General features: G+C 40.3%; 1 pseudogene; it reads right to left on the bottom strand.

The window, feature by feature from the left end:
- Positions 1–12,013: 12,013 nt before the first annotated feature.
- LOC149183955 (cysteine proteinase inhibitor A pseudogene) lies at positions 12,014–12,373 on the bottom strand (annotated as a pseudogene).
- Between the last annotated feature and the right edge of the window lie 1,015 nt (positions 12,374–13,388).

Here is a 13,388-nt window from a genome sequence, read left to right as displayed (position 1 = left end):
GACATAAAGACCATTACAAATCTCCCACTTAGAACAATCCTGCATACTATGGCCCGAATAGGTGGGCCTCAAGCGTTGCATAAGGCAACAAAATCCATTATGCAACCGAGTGCCTGAATCCCACAGTTTTCAATTGGAGTGAGGTTTTGTTAGTGTGCATGAAGCGCCAACTTACCAAGTGTAAGCTAGGGAGTCTGAATCAATTTGGTTTCGGATCCATTTTGGTGACATTCATCCTAGAACTTGTACCATTATTTCACTATCAATGGTTAGAAGTGGATGCACCAATGCCTATAGATCCACGATTACTCTTATGGGGAGAGTTGATGCCTTGTCATGGAGGCAGCTAGCAGATGGCATTCCCTCCAGTAGTTTTTAGATGGCTGCATCAGCAACTAATCATGGTTGACGATTGGGCATACACATGCACAAATTTTCGAGGAGATTCAGATCTTCCACTTCCTCCAAGGGCACGATGGACCGATTCAAGTAAAAACTATCTTTGAAGTTTTTTTTTTATTTTTTTGTATGTGTACTGAGATTTAACTTATGATTATTTGTATATGTGGGACTAGAGAGATCTCCAGGGGTTTCTCCAGTAGCCAGGGAAGTGGCACACTAGATTGAGGAGTCTCCTTATGAGGAGGGAGCGGATCATATTGTCAAGTTAGAGTGTAACTTGGAAGCTTTAACCAGGGACATTCTAGAGTAAGCCTTGATTGATGAAGTGCCATTTTGTGTTATCATGAGCACCATGTCGGCGAATAGCAAACTCTAGTTTAATTTCTGCACTGTTGTAGGCTTATAAAGCCATGTGTCTCAGAACACAGATTTTGTCATTTTGATGTAGCAAACTCTTTTGCAAACACACACACACACACACACTTTCTCTCTCTCTCTCTCTCTCTCTATATATATATATACATGTTTTTCTATTTACCATGTCTATTATGGGATGCTTTATGATTCACATCTTTCGCAAATGTCTATCTAATGCGCAGTTAGCCAATACATCTGTTAACGTGTTCATGTGTCTCAGAATGTGATGATAAGTAATAAAATCAAAGTCTCCTCCCAAAAGATGAACTTGCAAATACATTCTCAAAATTTGAGGTTTTCTAACTTAATATTGTCCATTAAGTTGCATTACAATGAGTTGTGAATCAAGTTTCACGATTAACTCTCTAATGCCAAGAGTGATAGCCTCTGACAAAAGCTCAATGACCGCATTATATTCGACAATGTTATTAGTCGTACGACCTAAACATATACCTTGTAAATTCACTAACTCACCATTAAGGTCATAGATTACCCATGCAGCGGAAGATAGATTCTGTGTACTATGACAAGAACCATCACTGATCCAGGAGGATCCTAGAGAATTGATCCAAGTGGATCTTCAGAAAGTACCAATGGCATGGTAAAAGGCTCAAAACTCAAAGTGGCAAAATTTGGATAAACTTAGCATCGGATCGAAGTGCTTGTCATCCTGATTCCAATGGTGTGAAGGACACTCAAATCCGAGTTCAAATGAAGAGGTTAGAGAAAGTGAAAGTTTATGTTTGACTTGTCCAAGTGGCAGGCTGAGATGACGAGGAAAAAGTATCAGCGAATGGGGAAGTGCTAAGTGGCAGGCTGCCATTGCTCCCACATATTGCATATCGCAGCAAGGAGTAGAAGCGACTTAAGAAAAATCATCCCTAGGCAAGTTGGGATGTGATAATCACTTATCATAATCGCAAAAGGAAAGTGTTAAAAAATTGGCCCGCGGCAGAACCAAGGTTGCAATGTGATCAAATCGCAATCGCAAACTGCAGTGGGAGAAGTCATATGGAGCACCACCTTGGGATTTGCTGATTTCGATTTGTGATGGGGTTCTCGGATGCAATATTTTATATGTCATGTTTACTATTCCCGGCAAGTTTTCCGTATCGCAAAGTGCTTGTTGTTTTGGTTTGGGTCTTACCACCGATTGCGCGGAACGCTGATAGTCATGCCGCTGAGTTGAATGCACAATTTATATGAATTTCGCCATATTTCTAAGGTTGTTTCCATGTCTTATTTAGGCATGAGAACCTCTATTGGGAAATCAAACCCACCTGCTTAACCTAGTCTATGGTTGAAAATTGCTCGGGTATTGAGGGACTTGTCGCCATGCTTATATAAAAGGCCATTTGTATCGAAAGAAGGCAGAGGGGATCAGAGGAATAGTTCATAAGCATTGCACGTAGTAGACCCTGACCTAGCAGTAGGTCGAGACCTCGCCTTGAGCAGCAGGGAGGTTCCGAGAAGTTGCAAAAGGCCTGATTATCCAAATTGGGTGTTTGGATAGGCGTTTTTGCACTATTTTTCGCCAGGGCTTCAGTGGTACTGTTTGTTTCTGAAGTTGGGCTGTCCATTATTTTTACATATTCTAGCGTGGATGTATAAGGATTTTAAAGAATGTTTCTTGTACTTTTATCTATTTTTATGCCACTTAATGAATGAAGGCCTCCCCACTATTGAGCAGGGACTGGAGACATAGTCCAAATTGGACAAACTTCGTAATCAAATCATTGTGTCATGGTTTTTTATGTTCTTCTGAATATTTCTGCATTGTTTATGTGCTTTTAAGTTCCATGGATTAGATCTGTTATATGTAATTCTGATGCATCTGTAAGTAAAAGATCTTGGATCAAGTTTGGTATCGGAGTAGGTCTTTGTAGATGTGAATTGCATGAGTATATGCTAACCCAAAACAAGCTGTGAAAAGGAGAAGGAACGCTTAAGTCCTTTGATCCTGAAGCAAGATATGCACAACAAAGAAGAAACATGGGAAACGAAGAAGCTTGTTGGGAAGAGGAACAAAATTTCCGCAAGATATTCTACAATATGGCAGAGAAAGTGGACAAGTTGTTTTCAAAGTATGAGAAGGCACTTGGGCATGAGAAGGAAGGTGTCGATGATAATAGATCAACAAATCATGAAGGTGGTGGAGAAGATCCTCCTCTCTCTCCTTCTTCAAGATATAGCTCTCATCACTCTCATCTTGATTCCAAACATTCATCCAAGAAACCATTCTTCAAGTTAGATGTAAAGTTTGACCTGCCAATGTACAATGGAGAGTGTAGTGCAGAAAAACTTAATAATTGGATAAGGCAGATAGAGGTTTACGGCTGGATCCAGCAGATCGAAGAAGATGAGGTGAAAGTCTATTTAGCATCTCTTTAGCTGAGTGTCACTTCTCTCGTTTGGTGGGAGAGTAAGTTGCAGAAGGGCAACACAAAGTCAGGCAACCTTCTGTCCTCTTGGTCTAGTTTTATTTATGCATTCAAAGACCAATTTTACCCATTGTGCTGTAAACAAAAGGCACTTATGGAATGGAAATATCTAGGGAAAGGTAAAGGCAAAAATGTACAAAGCTTCAATGAAGAATTTTGGAAGCAAGCATTAAATCTGGGCATCTCATTAGATTCTCCCGAGACTGTAACTAAGTATGTAGGTGCGCTACATAGTTACATCAGACACTCACTATTATTGTTCGAGCCTACTACAATTTACACGACCAATGTAAAGGATATTCATCTTGAAAACCGAGGCAAGAATGACAGATATGATCAAGCCAAGAAACCACCATTCAAACCTCAGCATGGCAAATCCCAAAATAATGGAAAAGGGAAGGATAAGAAGAATGTTGCAACCAAGAAAGGGGACAAAGCAACACTGTCTTGTACTCATTGCAAGGAAGATGGTCATGACTAGGATCACTATTGGAAGCTACATCTAGAGCTGAGACCGAAGAGATTCAGTGGAAAGGGGACGCAGAAGAAAATTGAAACAACGCAGGACCTTGGATCAGATTCTGGTGATGAGACATTGATCACAGCCGTAGGTGCAAGAGGTACTCTTTCTGTTAATTCTGATGCGATTGGAAGTACTCGTTATTTGAATGAACCTGTAAGTAATGAGGGAAATAGAATTGAGTTATTCCAAATTAGAGTTATTATAAAACACACAAAGGTGGAAACTCTGTTTGATTCAGGTTCCCAAGAAAAATTAATCTCAGGGTCCTTAGTGAAAAAGTTAGGCCTGGAAACTAAGCCTCATCCGAGTCCATACCTGCTTGGTTGGGTAAGCGATAAAGGCAAATTACAGGTCACCAAGCAATGTAGGGCTAGATTTTTTATTTCTTCCAAATCAGTTGATGAGGTAGAGTTAGATGTTGTGCCTTTGGACATCTATGTAATCATCTTGGGAAGCTCATATCTATATGACATAAAGGCAGGTTTCTTTCGGCATAAAAAAAAAACCACCTCATAAAGGATGGGGTAGAATATATAGTCATAGCTCATCATACAAAAGTTAATGCTAGCCTTGTAAGCGCAGGACAGATTAAACGAGTGGTTAATTCCAACAAAGGGTGCATGCTCATGATAGTAAGAGCAAAAGAGGTCGAGATGGCTGACACTTTCAAAGGTTGTAATCCTGATCATAAGAAAGAATTGTTTGAAATTATTTGTTACTATGATGGATTGTTTCAGGAACTGAGAAGGTTTCCCCCAAAATGGGAAATCCAACATGAGATCCATTTACAATAGGATGCTCCTTTACTGAATAATGGCATGTACAAGATGGCATCTATCGAGATGTAGGAGATCAATAAACAGGTGCAGGAACTGTTAAATCAAGGAGTCATCAAACCGAGTTCTTCTCCTTATGTCTCACCAATCGTGTTGGTTCCAAATAAAGACGACACATGGAGAATGTACATAGACTACAGGGTGCTAAACAAGATTATAGTGAAGAATCGATACCCTCTCCCTCGCATTGATGAATTGTTAGATCAGTTGAAAAATGTTGTTTATTTTACAAAACTAGATTTGCGTAGTGGATATCACTAGGTTATAATTGTAGAGAAGGACGTTTGGAAGACTACGTTCAAAACCAAACAGGGGTTGTTCAAATGGATGGTGATGCCATTTAGACTGTGCAATACTCTGGCCATGTTTATGAGGGTAATGAATGATCTATTTAGGCCTTTTCTTGATCATTTTGTGCTTGTATATTTGGACGATATTCTTGTGTATAGTAGGACATGGGATGAACATGTGTGTCATATGAAGAAAGTGCTTGATGTTCTGAAAAATGAAAAATTGTATTTGAAATTATCAAAGTGTGAGTTTGGGAAAGCCTCTCTGGTTTATTTAGGCCACATAGTTGGTAATGGGAAATTGAGGATAGATACCTCTAAAGTGGACGTGAATATGAACTAGCCCGAGCCCACAAATATTACAGAGGTTTGAAGTTTCTTGAGCGCGGTACAATATTGGAGAAGGTTCATTGTGAACTTATCTATTATTGTAGCCCCCTTGCACACATTGACCAGTGTGAAGCATGCCTTTTAATGGGGAGGAAAACACAAAAATCCTTCGACACGTTGAAAGAGAAGATTATCACAACACCAATGCTAGTCTTACAACACCTTCAACAGCCTTTTGAGATTGAAATAGATGGCATCGGATATACCATGGGCGCTATATTGATGCAACAGAGAAATCATTTATGTTACCATTCAGAGACTTTCTCCGAGGCTATTGTGAATTATCCCACGTACGAAGGGGAGTTGTACACCTTGGTTCAGAGTGTAAAGAAGTGGAAACACTACCTGATCGATAAGGATACCATCATCCATACTGATCATCAGCCCTTGCATTACCTTCAGTCACATACCAAGCTTCAGCAAGCTTGTCATTTCATATGGATGGGATTCCTCCAACAATTTCATTTGGTAATAAGTTACAAAAAGGGCGCCAGCAACAAAGTAGCAGATATGTTTTCTCTCCCTCCTATTTCTGCATCTATAGTTTTGCAAAGTGTTTCTTTATCGTTATAAAGTTATGATTTTAAGGACATCAATGCAAAACTGACTCGTGGATCGCAATTGGACAATTATTACTTGCAAGGAAATCTATTGTACCACCTTAGAAAACTGTGCATACCCATTGATGAAAGGGTACGTGTAATCCAATAGGCTCATACCTCTCTGGTGTCTGGTCATTTTGGGATTGAAAAAACTTTATTTCATTTAAAGAGGTTTTGTTTTTGGCCTCATATGAAAAACATTGTGACTCGCTTTGTAAAGGGTTGTGTGTTGTGTTTTGTTTCAAAGCCCTCTAATAAAAAACTTGGGGTCTAATAAAAAACTTGGGGTCTACAGACCACTCCCTATTTTGAGTCGACCATGGGAAAGTATGTCCATGGATTTTGTAGGAGGTTTGCTTATGTTTAGGAAAGGTCATGACTATTTGTATGTCGTCATGGATCATTTTAATAAAATGTGTATTTTAATGCCTTGTAAAAAGAAGGCCACTGCTTAGAAAACAACTTATCTTTTATTTCAACATGTTTGGGTCCATTTTGGGTTGCCGATATCTATTGTGTTGGATTGATACTCTCGCTTTCTTGGAGAGTTTTGGACCAGCTTGTGGAGAATGATGAACACTAAGATGAAAAGAAGCAGGACATTTCATCCATAGCCCGATGGGCAAATAGAGGTCGTCAACCGCATTGTGGTACACTTGTTACAAGGCTATTGTGGAAAACATTCCAATTTGTGGGATGAACAGCTTCCTTATGTGCATCATGCATACAATCGAGAAACACATTAATCTATACAGAGCTCACCATTTGAGACATGTTTTGGCTATCTACTAAGGGATCCCTTAAACATGGTATTTGGGAAATATGACGATGGCAATGGACGAGATGATAGAGACAAATCACAGAAGTTTATTCAGCAGATACATGTGATTCATCAGGTAGTACATGATCAATTGGAGAAGAGTTAGGCTCAGTATAAAGCTCAACATGATAAGCACTGAGTTGACCATCAGTTTCAAGTTGGGGACAAGGTATGGCTCCACATCAGCAAGGATAGAATGAAGGGAGAAGGGAAGAAATTGAGACCCATTTGACATGGTCCCTTAACCATATTGGAAAATATTGGAGGCAATGCTTTTCGTCTTGGCTTGCCTGCTTATATGCAAATGTACTCAATGGTAAATGCTGAAAGCCTAAAGCTTTAGGAACCTCCATTGATTATGGATACTGAGGAGGTTGCACAGATTCCTACAGTGAACGATTTTGCACCATATTATCTAGACAAGTTGCTCGAAGATATCATTCTAAACAGGAAAACCATAACTTCACGAAAGGTAGATGTGGAGTACATTTGTGTTGGCTTCAATGGAATGCATTCGAGAAAATCTCAATGGATGGAGAAAGAGAAAGTGAGGGAGTAATTTCCTCACTTTCCAATGGATTGAAAAGGCTTTTGGTGGTCCAAAATCTCTAAGTGGGGAGGATTAATCCAGGAGGATCAATGGAGGATTGATCCAGGAGGATTATGGAGGATTGATCCAGGTGGATCTTCAGAAAGTACCAGTGGCATGGTAAAAGGCTCAAAACTCAAAGTGGTAGAATTTGGATAAACTTAGCATCAGATCGAAGTGCTCGTCATCCTGATTCCAATGGTGCGAATGTCACTCAAATCCGAGTTCATATGAAGAGGTTAGAGCAAGTCAAATTTTATGTTTGACTTGTCCAAGTGGCAGGATGAGATGACGAGGCAAAAGTCTCAGCGAATTGGGAAGTGCCAAGTGGCAGGCTACCATTGGTCCTACATATCACATATCGCAGCAAGGAGAAGAAGCGACTTAAGGAAATCAACCATAGGCAAGTTGCGATGCGATAATCACTTATCGCAATCACAAAATGCAAGTGTTAAAAAATCGGCCCTCGGCAAAACCAAGGTTGTGATGTGATCAAATTGCAATCGCAAATCGTAGCGGGAGCAGTCATATGGAGTACCACCCCAGGATCTTTTGATTGTGATTTTCGATAGGGTTCCCAGATGTGATATTTATATGTCATGTTTAATGCTCCTGATGGGTCCACTGTCTTGCACAGTGCCTGTTGTTTTGGCTAGGGTTTGACCGCTGATTGTGGGGAACGCCGATAGTCATGCCGTCAAGTTAAACACACAGTTTAAAGGATTTTCGCCATATTGGTAAGTTTTTTTCCATGTCTTATTTAGGCCGAAGAACCTCTGTTGGAAAAATCAAGCCTACCTGCTTAACTTGGTCTATGGTTGGAAATTGTCCAGGTAATGGGGGATTTTCCACCATGCATATATAAAAGGCCATTTGTGTCAGAAGAAGGAAGAGGGGACCAGTGGAATAGTTCATAAGCACTGCATGCAATAGACCCTGACCAAGCAGCGGGTTGGGACCTCACCTTGAGCAGCAAGGAGGTTCTGAGAAGTTGTAGAAGGCCCGATTATCCAAATTGGGTGTTTGGATATGCATTTTTGCACGATTTTTTGCCAGGATTTCAGTGGTATTGTATCTTTTTGAAGCTGGGCTCTCCATTCTTAGTCCATATTCCAACGTGGAGGTATAAGGATTGTAAATAATGTTTCTTGTTCTTTTATCTCTTTTTATGCCACTTAATGAATGAAGGCCTCCCCACTACTGAGAAGGGCCCATAGACATAGTCCAAAATGGATGAAATCCGTAATCAAATCATTGTGTCATGGTTTTTTATGTTCTTTTGGTCATTTTTGCATTATTTATGTGCTTTTAAGTACCATGCTTAATTAGCTTTGTTATATGTAATTTTGATGCATCTGTAAGTAAAATATCTTGGATCAATCACCAAAACTGACATAACAGTTGGATGACATTTGCAAACCAAATAGAGCACGAGGTAAGGAAAGGAAAACATTTGCAAAAGAAAACTAACACACCAAAACCACACTACACACTAATGAAAACACACTAATGTACATACGTATAATAATTCTTTAGGTAAATCCTGTTTCGGGGCTTAGCCAAAGAATTTCCTTCATAATCTACTAACTCATAGGCACCTTTTTGTAAAAATCATTCGACAATGTAAGGCCCATGCCACATTGGTTCAAATTTCCTAGCTCCCAATTTATCATTGGCTTGATCATATAGCAAGACGAAGTCACCTTAAAAAAAATGCATGGAGAAATAGTTCTATCATATTGAGCCTTAACTCGTTTCTTCTGGGCTTCAATTACTAACGCTACAAGACGATGAGTTTCATCGAGTCTTTCGAGGTAAAGTAAATGTTCCTCATTAGGTGAGGTATCAGGGAGTAATTCGACAACTAGTTTCAGTGAAGGAATTTCACACTCAATTGGAAGAGTTTCCTCTAGACCATACACCAACTGAAAGGGTGTGAATCCAGTGGCAGTCTTAGTTGCAGTTCGGTAAGCCCAAAGAGTTTAAAATAGCATGAGATTCCAATTTGATCTATGCATCCCAATGGTGCATTGGAGCATGGTAACCAAGACTTTGTTGACTGCCTCAACTTCGCCATTGGCCTATGGATAATAAGGATTTGAGTTGTCATGATGCAAACCCAACTGAGCAGTGAGCTCTGCGATCATGTAATTTCAGAAATGAGATCCATGATCAATAACGATGGCATGAGGGACACCAAATCAAGTTATAACATGGTTGAAAAGAAGTTGAGTGGCATTTTTACTATTAGCATCATGTGTGGGCATCACTTGGGCTCATTTAGTGAAATAATCAACGACGATGATGATATAACAATGCCCCCTAGCTGAGTGAGGGTTACATGTCATGAAATAAATACCCCATTTAGAAAAGGGGTCAACAATAACAAATGGGTGTAAGGGTGTAGGTGGGGCACATTTTTTATGGTTGTAAATCTAGCAAGCTTGACATTTTTGGACTGCTAAAATGCAATCTTTAAAGCCCGAAGGCCAGAAATAATAGACATGAAGGATTTTCTGAGCAGCAGATATACTGACATGTGACCATCACAAGCCCCAGAGTGGCAGTCATTTAGGATACTCTCAGCTTCTTCGAGTGTCAAACATCTACGAAGGATAGAATCAACACCAACACGGTACAAAGTATCGCCAATGATTCGATAGGGTTTGGATTAATGTTGAATGCGACGATGTTCAGAATTGGACAACTCTGATTGAAAATTTTTTCTTTGGAGATAAGCAATAATATCCCTGTACCATGGGTCAAGAGTGTTGATGAGAAAGAGAGTTTCATCAGGAATGAGCTCATCAAAATTCGTAGATGTGTTTGCAGAGGGAAGATCACAAATTAATTCAGTGAAAACCAATGATTTCTTTGATTTGGCAGTAAAAAATTCCAAATCAAACTCCTAAAGACCAACAATCCACATAGAATACTTGCCACTTAGTAACTGATGAGTCATGATGTAGGTCATGGGGTTGTAGTCAGAATTCACGGTGGTTTTCCACAAGAGAATATAGTGTCGAAAGGGTTGAACAACGTGAACAATTGCTAAATCCAGTTTCTCAACATGGGCTTATCGAGTCTTAGTATTGATAATATTTCGTCTTAAGTAGTAAATCACGTGTCCATTTCCATCATCATCATCCTACGCTAATTCCATGGTAATAGTACTATCGGTTGCATACAAGTACAAGAAGTAATTGCGGCGATAATTGGGGGGATGTAGTAAAGGAGCACTAATGAGGGTGTCCTTTAATGCATCGAAAGAATTTTGAGTATTTTCATCCCAAATAAATGGGATCCCCTTTTTCAGCTAATGAGTAAATCCCTTGGCAAGTTTAGCATAATTGGGTACAAAACGATGGAGGAAATTAGCTTTCCCTTGCAAGCTCTGCAACTGGTGTAAAGATGATGGAGGGGGTAAATTCACCATGGCCTCAACTTTGAGGGGTTCAATCTAAATGCCTTCCTTAGATACCAAAAATCATAGGAGATGACCAGATTCGATGTAGAAGACACACTTATGAAAATTCAAGTGTATATTGTAGTGTCTACAATGAAGAAAAATCACTCGAAGGTGGTTAGGATGATCATGACTCTTAGCAGAATGGGTCAGTAAGTCGTCAAGATATCGTTGAATGATGTGTTTGATATCATGAAATCATAATACATTGCTCGTTGGAAGGTAGCGCCATCATTTTTCAACCAAAAGGGTGTTTTTTGTAGGCAAATGTTCCCCACAGATAGATAAAAGCAGTTTTATGCTAATCAGCGGGAAGAATGTTAATCTGGTTGTAGCCAGAAAAACCGTCCATAAAAGAAAAGATCTCACTCCCATCACATTCATTAATGATCTGGTCTATAAAATGAGTTGGATAATTATATTTCAAATATGCCCAAATGATATCACATTAATTAACACAAACGTGAATAGTCCCTTATTTTTTAATCACAGGGACAATGTTAGAAACCCAATATGTTAATGGAATGGGGTAAATGAAACTAGCCTTTAGAAGTTTTTCAACCTCTCCCTTTATAGAGGCTTCCTTTCTAGGCTGCACTGGGTGAAGATGTTGATGAATAGGCTTTGCATTTGGATCAGTAGGAATTCCGTGCAACACTATGCTTGGATCTATGTGTTGGACACCTAATCCTAAATGGGTTAGTGTGGAAGTTGAATGGACAAAAGTAGTCCAAGAGACCTTGGGATCTGAAACCCAAGAGTCACATATTTGTACTATAAATGTATATCTATTGTTAATAAAAAAAATGTACTCACTGATTTATCTTTCCTAGTCTTTGCTGTCCATGTGTGTTTAACATGGTATCGGAGCCACTTGTTTTTCTGTGGCCTGTTATGTGCAGGTCAGTCCTGGCCCTCTGCCATATTCTTTTCCAGTGCTCCTGGCATGCTGCCGCTGCCTTATAACGCCTCTGTCATCAACGCCTCTGTCATCAACGCCTCTGTCCTGACACTGCGCCCTTTGCCCTGTTGAATGTGCGTTTTGGAAATCTGAATGTGCGTTTCGGTTACACCTGAGACTGCGTGCCTCTGCGCTACTGAATGTGCGTTTTTGATATTGAATGCACCTGAGCGTTGATGCGTTTTTTATATTGTATGCACCATCCTTCTGCTCAACAGGTTCACCAGCAAAAGCACAAGCTTCTGTATAACTTCCAAGTCTTTGCCTCTGTAATCTTTAAGTTTCTTTACTAGAATTCTCCCATGGCTTCACCCATATTTTGGCCGCACAGAGCCTGGTTTCGCCGCCGTCCATTGTCTCTACTCTGAGGTAGTACAGCAGGCCTGAGACGACCTGCTCCTGGGCTTTCACCACCTTGGAAAACGAAATACTGGCATTCTGTTGCCTGTTGTATTCATCGACAGCAAAGCGTCCGAGGTCTTGAATCTCTTTCTTGTGTTCAAACCCCGGAATGTCGTGGATCCCTCCACTGGGAGTAGAAGCCTCCGCACTTGCGCATAGACATTCCAGTAACAGTATGTACACCGCCATTGTTGTGATGCTGTCGTAGTCTCTCTTTGCCATTGTCATCGACATTGCTCTTCTTCCAGGCCAGCAGAATAGAAGGCACAACCAAAAATTTCTTGTTATCAATGCCAGTAGCCGTTTTCTTGCACTTGGGCTTATTCAGTGGAAAAAGATAGTCACGACAGTCATGGTCAAACAGCGTGTGGACCGCCTTCATTGACAGTGGGTTGCCGGAAAGCACTGCATTGTCTGAGTATCAGTGGTGAAAGCTCTTCATTAATTGCTGCAGGCGGGGCTGATTTAGTGCTTCGAATATGGGATCCGCGTATGCCAGGGACTTTTGAATGCTGGGATGTAAGATGGTTAAAACCTTGAAGTCGAAGAGTTGAAACAATGGTTTGCAAATTTGAATCTTTGTGTTCAAATACTGGTGCGTTGGTTCATATATATCTGATGTGAATGTATTCATGGTATGTTATATATCTTGATTGTTGGTGTATTGAAAATTTTGATGGTATCACTGTGTTGCATAATACTGCGTTACCGTAACTGTTGCTTGGTTAATGCCTCTCCTTCCACACAATTAATACTCCCGAATCCTGACGTCTGTTTGTCATACCATCAACTCTCCGCCTCCCCATACCACTGGTCCTCTCCTCTGGTTGCTGCATCCTGAATACTCGTGGATCCCTATTGCGTTCATACATCATACCGATTCATCTGTACACTCGACTCTGGTCCTCCCGTTTGGTGGTGCCACCATACCTCCCTCCGTTGCATATGTTGAACGCCGGTATACAAAATATACAACATCGGTCCATAATATAAACTATATAACGCGGTCTACCATCATACCACGTTGCCTTTCGAACACTGGTATTAAGAGAGGCAGCGGTATTAAGAGGCACGTTGGTGCAGTTTTTGAGTCATTGTTTGGTGCAGTTTTTGAACGCTGTCCATATCTGTTTCCGAGTTGTCTATGCATTGTTCAGCACTAATAACTTTGGGGGAATAGAAACGCCGGTACATGGAATCTACTTTAGTCAAATAGAAAGCGCCAGGCCGCAGCAAACTGAGCTGAGAA

The sequence above is a fragment of the Pinus tabuliformis genome, chromosome 3_2 (genome assembly GCF_031772625.1).
Source record: "Pinus tabuliformis cultivar Carrire ecotype Pingquan chromosome 3_2, CPIR1, whole genome shotgun sequence".
NCBI classification, from domain to species: domain Eukaryota; kingdom Viridiplantae; phylum Streptophyta; class Pinopsida; order Pinales; family Pinaceae; genus Pinus; species Pinus tabuliformis.
This window is presented reverse-complemented; position numbering and strand designations above follow the sequence as displayed.